Source organism: Brachyistius frenatus, unplaced genomic scaffold (assembly GCF_029030835.1).
Source record: "Brachyistius frenatus isolate BFR_SWC_R1_liver_20210118 unplaced genomic scaffold, ASM2903083v1 Contig_278, whole genome shotgun sequence".
Classification (NCBI taxonomy): domain Eukaryota; kingdom Metazoa; phylum Chordata; class Actinopteri; family Embiotocidae; genus Brachyistius; species Brachyistius frenatus.
In genome coordinates this window covers 14,598-25,807 of record NW_027210877.1, presented here as the reverse complement: position 1 = coordinate 25,807, position 11,210 = coordinate 14,598, and the positions used below count along the sequence as shown (strand labels likewise).

General features: G+C 38.0%; 1 long non-coding RNA gene across 1 annotated transcript; it reads right to left on the bottom strand.

Annotated features, from left to right (window-relative positions):
• Positions 1-4,184: 4,184 nt before the first annotated feature.
• LOC138634792 (uncharacterized) lies at positions 4,185-6,096 on the bottom strand. The gene is made up of 3 exons (XR_011312022.1): positions 5,979-6,096; positions 5,529-5,559; positions 4,185-5,174 (listed from the first exon to the last, which is right to left on the bottom strand). It is a non-coding gene; the product is annotated as an uncharacterized lncRNA (long non-coding RNA).
• Between the last annotated feature and the right edge of the window lie 5,114 nt (positions 6,097-11,210).

Genomic DNA, 11,210 nt, shown 5'->3' with positions numbered 1-11,210 from the left:
TTCTATTATTCTGTTATTATTTATTGCTTCCTGTATGCTGCTGTAGCGAAAAAAAATTCCCCTCGGGGATTAATAAAGTAACTACCTAACCTAGCCTAACCTAACCTAACCTAGTTATGCTGTTATAGGCCGAGGCTGCTGGGGGACCTCGTTACATGCTGATCTTCTTTTCTTTCCTCCTACTCTTTAACTGACTCATACCTCACCATCTTTTTCTCTCCAATAGTTTCTTCTTATTATCTGTTGTCTCCATTCAGTTCCTTCACTTGTGTAGTTTCTGTTCTTTCTTTTCCAGATGTCCCGTCATGGAGCTGCATGTCTCTGCTCTGTGATTATCGTCTCCACCAACAGTTCTTCTCTTCTATCTCTATGCTGTCCTTTTCTCTCTCTGCTCTCCTCTCACCCCAACCGGTCCAGGCAGATGGTCCGCCCACCTCTGTTCCTGGTTCTGATAACAGATGCTCCGCCCACCTCTGATCCTGGTTCTGTTAACAGATGCTCCGCCCACCTCTGATCCTGGTTCTGTTAACAGATGCTCCACCCACCTCTGATCCTGGTTCTGTTAACAGAAGCTCCACCCACCTCTGATCCTGGTTCTGTCCGAGGTTTCTTACTGTTAAAAGGAGTTTTTCTTCCCTCTGTTGGAGGTTTTTCTCCCTTAAAGAGGAGTTTTTTCCTCCTAGATTATTTGGGAATTGTTAAATTGATGAATTGTTGAATTGATGAATTGTTGAATTGTTAAATTGATGAATTGTTGAATTGTTGAATTGTTAAATTGATGAATTGTTGAATTGTTGAATTGTTGAATTGATGAATTGTTGAATTGTTAAATTGATGAATTGTTGAATTGTTAAATTGATGAATTGTTGAATTGTTGAATTGTTGAATTGTTAAATTGATGAATTGTTGAATTGTTGAATTGTTAAATTGATGAATTGTTGAATTGTTGAATTGTTGAATTGATGAATTGTTGAATTGTTGAATTGATGAATTGAATTGTTGAATTGTTGTTGAATTGATGAATTGTTGAATTGTTGAATTGTTGAATTGATGAATTGTTGAATTGTTAAATTGATGAATTGTTGAATTGTTAAATTGATGAATTGTTGAATTGTTGAATTGATGAATTGTTGAATTGATGAATTGTTGAATTGTTGAATTGTTGAATTGTTGAATTGATGAATTGTTGAATTGTTGAATTGTTGAATTGTTGAATTGTTGAATTGTTGAATTGTTGAATTGATTGAATTGATGAATTGAAATTGTTGAATTGTTGAATTGTTGAATTGTTGAATTGAATTGTTGAATTGTTGAATTGTTGAATTGATGAATTGTTGAATTGTTGAATTGTTGAATTGTTGAATTGTTGAATTGATGAATTGTTGAATTGTTGAATTGTTGAATTGATGAATTGTTGAATTGTTGAATTGTTGAATTGATGAATTGTTGAATTGTTGAATTGATGAATTGTTGAATTGATGAATTGTTGAATTGTTGAATTGTTGAATTGTTGAATTGTTGAATTGTTGAATTGATGAATTGTTGAATTGTTGAATTGATGAATTGTTGAATTGTTGAATTGATGAATTGTTGAATTGTTGAATTGTTGAATTGATGAATTGTTGAATTGTTAAATTGATGAATTGTTGAATTGTTGAATTGTTGAATTGTTGAATTGTTGAATTGTTGAATTGTTGAATTGTTGAATTGTTGAATTGTTGAATTGTTGAATTGTTGAATTGATGAATTGTTGAATTGATGAATTGTTGAATTGATGAATTGTTGAATTGTTGAATTGTTGAATTGTTGAATTGTTGAATTGATGAATTGTTGAATTGTTGAATTGTTGAATTGATGAATTGTTGAATTGATGAATTGATGAATTGTTGAATTGATGAATTGTTGAATTGTTGAATTGTTGAATTGATGAATTGTTGAATTGTTGAATTGATGAATTGTTGAATTGATGAATTGATGAATTGTTGAATTGTTGAATTGATGAATTGTTGAATTGATTTGTTGAATTGTTGAATTGTTGAATTGATGAATTGATGAATTGTTGAATTGTTGAATTGATGAATTATTGAATTGATGAATTGATGAATTGTTGAATTGTTGAATTGATGAATTGTTGAATTGTTGAATTGATGAATTATTGAATTGATGAATTGATGAATTGTTGAATTGTTGAATTGATGAATTGTTAAATCGATGAATTGTTGAATTGATGAATTATTGAATTGATGAATTATTGAATTGATGAATTGATGAATTATTGAATTGATGAATAGTTGAATTGTTGAATTGATGAATTGTTGAATTGATGAATTGTTGAATTGTTGGTTTCTCTGTATAATATTGTAAAGTCTTGCTGTAATGACTTTAATGTGTTAAGTGCCATGAAATAATCTGTGTTGTGATTTGGTGCTTTATAAATAAAGTTGAACTGAATTGAATAGATTTCACCTCTGAGTGGAAAAACGCTCCACTAAAAGTAAGAACCCGCCCAGTGTGTGTGTGTGTGTGTGTGTGTGTGTGTGTGTGTGTGTGTGTGTGTGTGTGTGTGTGTGTGTGTGTCTGTGTGTGTGTGTGTGTGTGTGTGTGTGTGTGTGTGTCTGTCTGTGTGTGTGTGTGTGTGTGTGTGTGTGTGTGTGTGTGTGTGAGTGAGTGTCTGTCTGTGTGTGTGTGTGTGTGTGTGTGTGTGTGTGTGTGTCTGTGTGTGTGTGTGTGTGTGTGTGTGTGTGTGTGTGTGTCTGTCTGTGTGTGTGTGTGTGTGTGTGTGTGTGTGTGTGTGTGTGTGTGTGTGTGTGTGTGTGTGTATGTGTGTGTGTCTGTGAGTGTGTGTGTGTGTGTGTGTGTGTGTGTGTGAGAGTGAGTGTCTGTATGTGTGTGTGTGTCTGTATGTGTGTGTGTGTGTGTGTGTGTGTGTGTGTGTGTGTGTGTGTGTGTGTGTGTGTGTGTGTGTGTGTGTGTGTGTGTGTGTGTGTGTGTGTGTGTGTGTGTGTGAGAGAGAGTCAGAGAAAGTGAAAGTAAAATGTGTTTCTGAGATGAGGTTTCAAAGTTTAACACAACAACAGAAACATCTCAGCAGTTTCACAACATAAAGAAGAAGAATTAAAAAGTATAAAAGAAGTATGTGAACAACTTTTTAGTTTAATTATATAAAAACATCAACTTATAACTTCATCACGTGTTTAATTTGGTCAGTTTTTGAACATTAAAGTGTTTCGTTGCAATGCTTCCGGGAATAAAACAAAAAACTGCATAATAACAGATTTTGTTCCGTTCAAAACATTCATGTTTCTGGTTTATTTTTTCCTGCTGAATCCAAATTTGTTTCCAGAATTCCTTTATTTTGTACCAGTTTATTTATAGACGTGGAAAAGTAGCGGTATGAAGGAAAGTGGAGCCCCTTATGTAGAAAATGCTGTTTTGTGAGAAACGGTAAACAATGAAACTCTGGAGGGAGTAAATGTTGATGAAGCCGACAGGAAGCTGTCTGCTGGAGCAGGAAGTGTTGCTCGACAAACAGGAAATGAAGGTCTGTGATAAGTTGACAAAGAAAATGTAGCATACAGTGATTTGATTTGTGCTCTTTATTTTCAATGTGACAAAACATAATGTGTTTTTATTTAAAAGCAGAAGACGCACAACATCAATCCATTTTATCATCTGGATGATATGAAATGTCACAACAATTTATTCATTGGCAGAATTGAAATGAAACAAAAGAGGTTTTATTGTTGCAACAGAAGGAACAAAACTCAACAAGGAGATCTGGATCTGCTGCAAACTACCACAAATTAATTTCGAACCCGGTGCCAAACAGGGAAATGCTGGTTTTTTGACCGATGCTGAACCCGGTCCCCAGCACCTTCGCCTCAGCGTATCCCAAACCGATTCCAACGCCGGTGTCTGCAGACAATCCAACGGTAGCTTTCAGTGGCCCAGCGGCGGCCGAGGCGCTGCACAGCTCGGCCTTGGCGTAGGCTTTGGCCTTAATAAGTGTTATCTTGGCTCCCGCGACGGCGTTTGGTCCTTTGGCCTCGGCATCAAAAACGCTCCACTCAGCGCGAGCATGACCCACTCCTGCAGAAACCTCCACTCCGGCCTGCGGAATGCGTTTCCCATGTTTGTTCTCGAATCCTCCGTTTGCAAACACCTTGACTTTCGAGTATTCATCTGCAGCAAAAGCTTTACCCGGCCGATCGATGTTGTTGATCGTATCCAGTACATCGGACGCGTCTATAGGTCCTCCTGCATGAAGAGACGGTATGTCAAAGATGTGTTCACAAATAATATTTAAAAAAGCAGAAACGTGTACTATTACAAGACTGATGCGGTACAGTGTTAGTGTTACAGGTGGTTATCATTGTCGCCTCACAGCGAAAAGGTTCTGGGTTTGAATCCGGGCCTTTCTGTGTGAGTCTGCAGGTTCTCTCGGTTCTCCAGCTTCCTCCCACCGTCCAGAAACATGAACCTCAGGTTAACTGGTGGTTCTACAAATGTCCCTGAGGTGTGAATGAGAGCGTGAACGGTCTTTGTTTCTGTCTGTCTCTATGTCCTGTGATGGACTGACCACCTGTCCAGGTGAACCCCGCCTTCACCCAAAGTGATCTGAGATAGGCTCCGCCCCCCCGTGACCCTGTTCAGGATAAAGCAGGTATAGATAATGGATGGACGGACGGACGGATGGACGGACGGATGATTTGCAAATCATCACATTATGTTTTTATTTAAATTTTTCACAGCGTCTCAACTGTTTGGAAACGGGGTTATAAAATCACTTTAAATTAAAACATTTTTTACATTTGTGATATTGCACTGTTTTAATAAATAATGACCTTGAGTTTATAATGACATCATTTATGGTTGTAATGACTTTTTACTTTACAAATTTTGATTTTCTCCTTACTTTAATATACAAAATACAATTACAACAAAATATCACCATCTTAGTCTGAAACAACAGTTTCCCTTACTGCCATAATAATGATCATAGTGATGATAATGATAACGATAATAATAATAATATTCATAATAAATTGTATTTGTATGGCACCTTTTATACAAGAAATTCAGCTCAAAGTGCTTCACAGCAAGAACATGACATGCAGTGTTTCACATAAAAGAACATTTAATAATAAAACATTTATACTTACCCAAATTGTGTTCTGGGTATAAAAGAGAGAAAAGAGAAACTTTATTTATTTTTTAGGCAAGTTATTTTCTTCTTTTAAAAGTCACATTAAATTAGTTAAATTCACAATTAGTCCATTTGTTACAACTGTGAACATTTAAGCATACACTCCAGTTTATATAGTTTATTTATCTAAATAGTAAATATACGTTGTGTGGGGATTTTGCTTCCCACTCAGATCTTGTTTCACTTTCTCTTACTGAAGTTTGAAATCAGCTAAAAGTTTTTTTTAAAAACATCAAGTCATTCCTAGAAAATGTTTAATGTTTATTTTAGATTGAAAATGAACATCTGCACACTGGAATGATTTTAGATGATGTTTGTTTACCAGCAACAATCACCGCGCTGAGTCGTTCCATCTGAAAGAAAACGTGAACACCAGATTAGAGCAGATAAAGACTTCATTTCACGTCTTTAATTTGTTCTTCAACGCTCCACCAGCATAACGGTGGTAATAAAGTTATGAAAAACTCCTCCGTTCATCCTGAGTCAGATTATTTAACATAAAAAAATAAAAAGATGGAAAAAAATCTGTAAAAATATCAGTTACTGACACTTACTACACAACTTGATATGACCAAATAAAACATGTATAGATAGATAAATATACTTGGATTAGAAAGATACAGGATGAAAGCAATAAAAATGACAATAAAAAGAAGTAATACAAATATACAGTCTATACAAATAACAATAACAATATTTAAAGAATGATATGATAAAATAAAGTAAAATGTATTGTATTAATATTTTTACCAAAAAAAAAAAAATCACTTACTTGGAAGAAGCTTGCTCGGTTTGTAGATGTTGGTTTGCTGCAGTTACTTCTGTTGAATGTTCTATTTTTAAAAGGGTTAAACTCTCGACCGAAAGGACGACCCCTCCCAGTGTGTGTGTGTGTGTGTGTGTGTGTGTGTGTGTGTGTGTGTGTGTGTGTGTGTGTGTGTGTGTGTGTGTGTGTTTATGTGTGTGTGTGTGTTTGTGTGTGTGTATGTGTGTGTGTTTATGTGTTGTGTGTGTGTGTGTGTGTGTGTGTGTGTGTGTGTGTGTGTGTGTGTGTGTGTGTGTGTCTGTCTGTGAGTGTGTGTGTGTGTGTGTGTGTGTGTGTGTGTGTGTGTCTGTCTGTGAGTGTGTGTGTGTGTGTGTGTGTGTGTGTGTGTGTGAGAGTGAGTGTCTGTATGTGTGTGTGTGTCTGTATGTGTGTGTGTGTGTGTGTGTGTGTGTCTGTGTGTGTGTGTGTGTGTGTGTCTGTGTCTGTGTGTGTGTGTGTGTGTGTGTGTGTATGTGTGTGTGTTTATGTGTTTGTGTGTGTGTGTGTGTGTGTGTGTGTGTGTGTGTGTGTGTGTGTGTGTGTGTGTGTGTGTGTGTGTGTGTTTATGTGTGTGTGTGTGTGTGTGTGTGTGTGTGTGTGTGTGTGTGTGTGTGTGTGTGTGTGTGTGTGTGTGTGTGTGTGTGTGTGTGTGTGTGTGAGACAGAGTCAGAGAAAGTGAAAGTGAAAGTGTTTCTGAGATGAAGGTTAAAGGTTTAACACACAACAACAGAAACATCTAAGCAGTTTCACAACATAAATAAGAAGAATTAAAAAGTATAAAAGAAGTATGTAAACAACTTTTTCGTTTAATTATATGAAAACATCAACTTATAACTTCACTTTGAATCAAGCGTGTCTTTATTAGCACTTAATTGATGATATAGTGTATTTGACATACATTTGTGAGAGATACACAAAAAAGAGCCTATTAATAGAGTTTGACCTCAGGAGTGATAACAGTCATTCAGTTAACAGATCACAGATCACAGCAGGGAGTCAGCATTAACAAACATTACTGCTTTAACAGCTGATCTTCCTGAAACAGTAAAATTCACCAACTCTACATTTCTCAATGATCCAGTCCCTGAATTCAGACACAACTAGAGAGGTGAATTCACCTTCACGGTCCTGCTTCTTCCGTTGTTTTTGTCTGTGTCCGACTGCCCCCTGGTGGTCGAACATGTAGGGTGCAGAGTACAACAGTAGTCTTTTTTTTTTCGGTTTCATTGATTAATCATTGTGATGAGATTTTGGAGGGAAACTCACCATCAGAGTCCCTTCTCATCTTCCATTTGTAGAAGAGCAACACAACAGCAGCAAAGAGCACAGCGACGCATACGACCAGAGGCAGGACGTAACCTGGATGAGGAGAGGGAAGAGTAAACATGGCAACAATGGAGGGACCAGGTATTCAACCAAACTAATATAACTGACATAGTGCTCATTTAAAAAAAAAAAACTTTGTCTCCTTGAGGAGGAGCTGCGATGTTTCTGTTAGCGAGTCATAGGGAGGTGGTTGGGGTGGATGGTGGGTGTATAAAGCACGAGACTCGTGATGAATTTACGGTCCGTCACAGTAAGGAGAAATATTGTAGTTTCAGTTAAACCGTCTTCCTGATGAGCTGCAGTGAAGATATCCATCTTATTCCACCTGAATAACCTGAGATTAATGTTTACATCATCTATCATTTTTGCATGATTTATCTGTTTTACATCGTCTGAACTTACGATGCGTTCATAAGCTACTGGGATGTGGGAAAGTTCTGACCTCCGAGTGGGAGAAATCACCTGAACGCCTGTTGAACTACAAATTTCCCACTCAAAAAGTCTGAGTTTTTTTGAGAGCTCCAAGAAGCAGGTATAATGTGACTTGACATGGAAACGTTAGTGGTGAAAGGAAGAGATACACATGCTCAGCACAAAAATAAGTCATTTTATTTCTAATTTATTATAACATTACTAATTACGACCCTAACAGACAAAGACAAGATGGTAACAGTCCTCCTACACAGCCGTTACTTTGCTGCCGTTACATTGCTGCCATTACTTTGTTGCCGTTACTTTGTTGCTGTTACTTTGTTGCCGTTACTTTGCTGCATTTACTTTGTTGCCGTTACTTTGCTGCGTTCACTTTGTTGCTGTTACTTCGCTGCCGTTACTTTGCTGCGTTTACTTTGCCGCCGTTCCTTTGCGGCGTTTACTTTGTTGCCGTTACTGTGCTGCGTTTACTTTGTTACCGTTACTTTGCTGCGTTTACTTTGTTGCCGTTACTTTGCTGCGTTTACTTTGTTGCTGTTAATTTGCTGCGTTTACTTTGTTGCTGTTACTTTGCTGCGTTTGCTTTGTTGTCGTTACTTTTCTGCGTTTACTTTGTTGCCGTTACTTTGCTGCCATTACTTTGTTGCTGTTACTTTGCTGCCGTTACTTTGCTGCGTTTACATTATTGCCATTGCTTTGCTGCATTTACTTTGCGAACGCTCTCAACTGGGAAGTCGGAGATTGCCAAGTTGGAACTTTCCCACTTCCCAGCTGTCTGAACGCACCATTTAGCATTCAAATGTAATACTTTGATAATTAATCTTTGTTAGGATTAGAACAAACAGAGACAGAAGCTGATTGTCAGGATTCAAGTTTGAACCTTTCAAACTGTGATTTGCAGCTGCAACTTTTGCTTCCTCAGTCTGCTTCACCGTCTCAGGGAAAGTCTTCAGAGCTGTGAACAACAAAAACACATCATGTACGCACACGAATACTCTTCATTTATGTTGATCATATTTAGTCAGGAAGAGACATTTTGATAATATTTACACAAATAAAAATGTGAGGTGCTTGAATATGTTTGATCATCTAAATCTGTCTGGATATCTAAAACATCAGCAGCTGTCAGTGAGTCAGTCGAAAAACTGGAAATGAAACGAAACGATTATATTTGGCTCACAGGTTTTTATCTTTTATCCACCTGCGGACACTCTGACATCAGTTTATGTCACAGGATGCAGTGATTTGTTGCTTTTCCAAGCCAAGACTGTCTCTAGATTTCAGTGACTGCATGTAAGACCCAGCAGTTCACTAAATTGCATATAGTGACAAAATGGAGTTTGGCAGTAATCCTCTGGGATTCACATGTACTCAAACTTAATACAGCAAGCAGTCTTTATGGAGCACTGAGGGACAGTAGAGAACCGCTGTTAAACTTTACTTATATCTACTGCAATTCAACATGCATGTTAACATTTCTGTCAAAAAGCTGGAGTTTAACAACTGTACACAAAAACTCACCATGCGGGACTCTGATTTCAAACTCCTGATATGAATCAGGTAAGAAAGGCCTTTCCAACCCGCACCGGTACCTCCCGGCGTCGGACTCGTCCAGCTGTGCGATGCTCACGTGCAGAACTGTAGAGGACACCGGAAAAGTTCCTTCTCTGTATTTGATGCTGTATTTGCCTCTCTGAGCCGCGTCGCCTTCAGTTTCAATGAGAACGCCTCCGTCTTTACATTCGTCCTTACACAGCAGCTTTCTTCTTCCAGAGAGGGAGAAGAAGCACATTACTGTGACTCCTCCTCCTTCGGCGTGGACGACTGTTTCGGCACCGTTTCCATCACACAGAGCTGTCGGAAGATGAGCAAACCAACACTGGTGACACAATGTGGTCCAGAAACACTGAAAATACACCAAACTACAACACAAATGTTCCAGAGGCAACTTAGAGTGACAAACATGGTTTGCTTTGGTTGTAACTTTTTAATTGTGGCCACAGTTTGTAACTCAGGACGTTATCAAAAGTGAGCTATCCATCAGTGCTGTTGGAAAATGAGCAAAAATAAAAAAATTAAGTTAAAAAATTTTTTTTTTTTTTTTTTCAACTGGCAACCGGCAGTGATGTCATCAACCATCAGTGATATCATTGTTGGTTTGTGAACGTTATGAATCCTCCAGTTCAGATTCTGTCCGTCACCATCTTGCTGGTTCGGAGCACTTTGGAGCAGGAAGTGACCATATTTGGACAAGCTGGGGGAGGAGCCAGCAGTGGATCTGACTGATCTGATTGGAAACCTGACGATACTACGTCCCGCCCACCGATAGCTGTAACCTGACTGCACCACAGGCCTGTCAATCAAGCAGACACGCCCCCAAAAACAGGTCTTCTTGAATCTTCTTTTCTAATGAATGAGGGATTATTTTCAGATGGACCTCCAGAAAACTAAGAAGAAGGAGTGACTTTAGCTAACAACACCGAGATAACTGATGGACACATTTTATTCACTTTGGATTTGATGAGAGAAGTTGAATGGGAGTCTATGGAGCCGGAGGCTTTTTGGAGCCGACCTCTAGTGGCACTCGCTGGTATTGCAGCTGAAGACACTTCTGGATCGGAACCATTTTACAGACCTGAAGCTACGAACTCTTTTATATCCGGTCTGTGTTTGTTATGCAGCTGCTTCCTGTAGACAGAGAATTTACTGGGAAATATGTTCCTTTATTTGACGACATTTAATCATCAGCACTGAATGGAGATACATAAAAAAACGTGTAGAATTTGTCCTTTAAGTTCAGTAAATGTACTTTCCACTGCTGGAATAGTTCCGACAACGACAATCAGATAAATAAATGAATAATAAAATATATGAATAAAAAAATTCTCACCTGAGAAGATGCAGAAGAAGAGAATGTGGTGGATTTTCATTCTGAAGTTAATGTTGAAAAATCATGAAACTGCAGCAGAAACTTGCCTCCGTCGCTTCACTCCGTCTCTGAATGTCTGATCAATCAGGAAGACGAAGCTGCGCAGTTTAAAGTCTCTCTTCCCGTCTGTGGTTTCATCATCTCTATCTGAACGTCGCACTTCTGTCCAGCTTGTTATGTTTTAAACCTGTCTAAAGTATCACCTTATTTCTGTCGCCTCTAAATGTTAATCATGAAAACATTCCTGACTGCTTTTATTTGTTTGTATTTTATTTGTTATTTGTCTGTGACTTTTTTTCACACAGCTTTTAATGAATCTACAAATATCCTCTCAATAATATCTGTGCTTTTATCTGATCATTCCTGTGTTCATAATCACTTTATGAAGCACTTTGGAAGATGCCTGTTGTTTCTAAATGTGCTCTTTTAATACATTGTACTCTCCATGATGGTAAGGATGTCGAGGGGTAGAAATGTTAAATTACCTTTTGACACTGCGATGAATTTGGACT